We start from the raw sequence: 4,505 nt of genomic DNA on the forward strand, positions 1-4,505 counted from the left end.
GGGCTACAGTTCACATTTTTGCAAAGTGTTGGATATGATAGAGTGACTAACATTCACACACACATGCACATGTGTGTGCCACAAAATATGTATGTATATTACAATTATGGTTATCTAATGTAATGAAAGAGAATGGAAGAAAACAGAATAATTTGTGAAGGAAAAAATGCCATGAAATTAAAAAAAAATGTATTTTCATAGTTCAATGTTAAAGATTTTCTCTTTCTGTGGTTCAAATAACAAAATTCACCCAATTAATACAACATGGTCAACAAAGGAGTCCTAAATGCAGTACTTGGGTGCAATCTCAAAAATAACAGAATGATCTCTGTTCATTTCCAAGGCAAACCATTCAATATCATGATAATCCAAGCCTATGCCCCAACCAGGAAAGCTGAAGAAGCTGAAGTTGAACAGCTCTGTGAAGACTTACAAGACCTTTTAGAACTACACCCAAAAAAGATGTCATTTACATTATAAGGGACTGGAATGCAAAAGTAGGAAGAAAAGAAACACCTGGAGTAACAGGCAAATTTGGTCTTGGAGTACAGAATGAAGCAGGGCAAAGTCTAATAGAGTTTTGCAAAGGGAACACACTGGTCATAGCAAACACCCTCTTTCAACAACACAAGAGAAGACTCTACACATGAAGATCAGAAGATGGTCAACACTGAAATCAGACTGATTATATTCTTTGCAGCCAAAGATGGAGAAGCTCTATACAGTCAGCAAAAACAAGACTGGGAGCTGACTGTGGCTCAGATCATGAACTCCTTATTGCCAAATGGAGACTTAAATTGAAGAAAGTGGGGAAAATCACTAGACCATTCAGGTATGACCTAAATCAAATCCCTTATGATTATACAGTGGAAGTGACAAATAGATTTAAGGGACTATATCTGATAGACAGAGTGTCTGATGAACTATGGACTGAGGTTCGTGACATTGTACAGGAGACAGGGATCAAGACCATCCCCAGGGAAAAGAAATGCAAAAAAGCAAAATGGCTGTCTGAGCAGGCCTTATGAACAGCTGTGAAAAGAAGAGAAGTGAAACACAAAGGAGAAAAGGACAGATATAAGCATCTGAATGCAGAATTCTAAAGAAAGCAAGGAGAGATAAGAAAGTGATCCTCAGCGATCAATGCAAAGAAATAGAAGAAAACAACAGAATGGGAAGGACTAGAGATCTCTTCAAAAAAATTAGAGATACCAAAGGAATATTTCATGCAAAGATGGGCTAAATAAAGGACAAAAATGGTATGGACCTAAAAGAAGCAAAAGATATTAAGAAGAGGTGGCAAGAATACACAGAACTGTACAGAAAAAGATTTTCATGACCCAGATAATCACGATGGTGTGATCACTCACCTAGAGCCAGACATCCTGGAATGTGGGCCTTAGAAGCATCATTACGAACAAAACTAGTGGAGGTGATGGAATTCCAGTGGAGCTATTTCAAATCCTGAAAGATGATGGTGTAAAAGTGCTACACTCAATATGCCAGCAAATTTGGAAAACTCAGCAGTGGCCACAGGACTGGAAAATGTCAGTTTTCATTCCAATTCCAAAGAAAAGCAATGCCAAAGAATTCTCAAACTACCGAAAAATTGTACTCATCTCCCACGCTAGTAAAGTAATGTTCCAAATTTTGCAAGCCAGGCTTAGGCTGTACGTGAACCATGAACTTCCAGATGATCAAGCTGGATTTAGAAAAGGCAGAAGAACCAGAGATCAAATTGCCAACATTCACTGGATCATGGAAAAATCAAGAGAGCTCCAGAAAAACATCTGTTTCTGCTTTATTGACTATGCCAAAGCCTTTGACTGTGTGGATCACAATAAACTGTGGAAAATTCTGAAAGAGATGGGAATACCAGAACACCTGACCTGCCCCTTGTAAAACCTGTATGCAGGTAGGAAGCATCAGTTAGAACTGGACATGAAACAACAGACTGGTTCCAAATAGGAAAAGGAGAAGGTCAAGGCTGTATATTGTCACCCTGCTTATTTAACTTCTATGCAGAGTACATCATGAGAAACGCTGGGCTGGAGGAAGTACAAGCTGGAGTCAAGGTTGCCGGGAGAAATATCAATAGCCTCAGATATGCAGATGACACCACCCTTATGGTAGAAAGTGAAGAGGAGCTAAAAATCCTCTTGATGAAAATGAAAGGAGAGTGAAAAAGTTTGCTTAAAGCTCAACATTCAGAAAACAAAGATCATGGCATCTGGTCCCATCACTTCATGGGAATTAGATGGGGAAACAGTGGAAACAGTGTCAGACTTTATTTTTGGGGTCTCCAAAATCACTGCAGATGGTGACTGCAGCCATGAAATTAAAAGACGCCTACTCCTTGGTAGGAAAGTTATGACCAACCTAGATAGTATATTGAAAAGCAAAGATATTACTTTGCCAACAAAGGTCCATCAGTCAAGGCTATGGTTTTTCCTGTGGTCATGTATGAATGTGAGAGTTGGACTGTGAAGAAAGCTAATCATCTAAGAATTGATGCTTTTCAACTTTGGTGTTGGAGAAGACTCTTGCAAGTCCCTTGGACTGCAAGGAGGCCCAACCATTTCATCCTAAAGGAGATCAGTCCTGGGTGTTCACGGACGGACTGATACTGAAGCTGAAACTTCAATACTTTGGCCACCTCATGTGAAGATTTAACTCATTGGAAAAGACCCTGATGCTGGGAGGGATTGGGGGCAGGAGGAGAAGGGGACAACAGAGGATGAGATGGCTGGTTGGCATCACCGACTCAATGGACGTGAGTTTGAGTGAACTCTGGGAGTTGGTGATGGACAGGGAGGCCTGGTGTGCTGTGATTCATGGGGTCACAAAGAGTTGGACATGACTGAGCGACTGAATGGATACTAAATACGTATTAATTTGTGTTCATTAAATTTGTCATCACTGTTACAGAGCAAGGACTTGAGCTGTCTGACCTGCATAGAGGCCGTTTTGCAGTACTGCATTTTTGTAGAAACAGCTCTATTCAGAAGGTGACCATCAAGGAGACAAGAGGCAAGGCTTAAATACAAAATCCAAATTGTTCCTAGTTGTAACTCAACAGAATGCCATCATTCCATTTGGTGGATTCTCTGAAGATCTAAATGGGAATTATTTTGAGGAAAAGAAAAAAAAAAAAAAAAAAACACATGCTAGTGTTTGCTTCAGCAGCATATACACAAAAACTGTAATTATAAAAGAATCTTAGCATGGTACCCGTGCAAGAACAACATGTTATTTTGTGAAGCAGTCTCTATTTTTTATTGTTTATTCACTCCAGAGTTTTTGTTAAAGTAATGAAAAATTTTAGGAATAGATAGTGGTGATTGTTGCACAATGTAATGAATGGAATTTGTATCACAAAATTTATTAAAATTTGTTAAGATAGCTAAGTACATATATATGCAAAATTTTTAAAATAGCTAAGTATATATACATATGCAAAATAAGCTTTCAAAAGACACATTCATTTTGTAGAGATTTCGTTATATCGCATCATTGTTCCCCATTCTCTTTAACTTTGTAAGAGAAAATTGAAAAATAATTAGAATGACAAGATATAATATATTATTATTTGATTTTTTCTTGTTTTAAAGTTGAGCAAGTATAATAGATTAATATATGGACTATACTGAAAAATAAATAAACCATCTGTAATGAAAGCCATGGTAGGACTTTTTTTTTTTTTTTAATCTCACAGGGTAATTTCTAAGAATGCATTCTTTGTTTATAGAGAAAATATCTTCCAGTTTTAAATGCTGGTACATTCAGAATTTATTTCTGAGTCTCTTGCCTTTTCGCTAGAACTGTCTCCTCCCCAATTTCAATCTTCTTTTGCTAAAGAACCAAAATCTTTTAGTTCTGTATTTACAAGAAGTGAGGTTTGACATGTTATGAAAGTGAAAGTTGCTCAGTCATGTCCAGCTCTTTGCAACTCCATGTTCTATACAGTCCATGGAATTCTTCAGGCCAGAATACTGGAGTGGGTAGCCTTTCCCTTCTTCAGAAGATCTTCCCAATCCAGGGATTGAACTCAGGTCTCCTGCATTGCAGGCATTTTTTTTTTTTTTTAAACCTTCTGAAGCACCAGGGAAATCCATGAATGCTGGAGTGGGTAGCTTAACCCTTCTCCAGTGGATCTTCCTGACCCAGAAATTGAATTGGGGTCTTCTGCATTGCAGGAAGATTCTTTACCAGCTGAGCTATCAGAGAATCCTAGATATGTTATACCATAGTTTAATTTATATTTGTCTCACAAATAATGGTACAGTTCTATAACTGTTCTAAGGCCAGATATATGTTTATTAAACACAGAGGGTCATTTTTTGTTTTGAACTGCTTCATAACATATCACCGACACTCTCAGAAGATGACAGATTTAGTGTGATTAACTGTTCTTTTACTAGACATGCAAATTTAAATATGGTTTATTTTGCATTTGCTCAATTACTTAGACTACTACCAGTTTTCTAATATTGTCATGTCAGAAT

At 37.6% G+C, this 4,505-nt stretch overlaps 1 non-coding gene across 1 annotated transcript; it reads left to right on the forward strand.

Annotated features, from left to right (window-relative positions):
* The first annotated feature begins 3,174 nt into the window (after positions 1 to 3,174).
* LOC138089378 (U6 spliceosomal RNA) lies at positions 3,175 to 3,276 on the forward strand. The gene has a single exon (XR_011145806.1). It is a non-coding gene; the product is annotated as a U6 spliceosomal RNA (small nuclear RNA).
* Positions 3,277 to 4,505: the final 1,229 nt, after the last annotated feature.

The sequence above is a fragment of the Capricornis sumatraensis genome, chromosome 12, assembly GCF_032405125.1.
Source record: "Capricornis sumatraensis isolate serow.1 chromosome 12, serow.2, whole genome shotgun sequence".
In the NCBI taxonomy this organism is placed as follows: domain Eukaryota; kingdom Metazoa; phylum Chordata; class Mammalia; order Artiodactyla; family Bovidae; genus Capricornis; species Capricornis sumatraensis.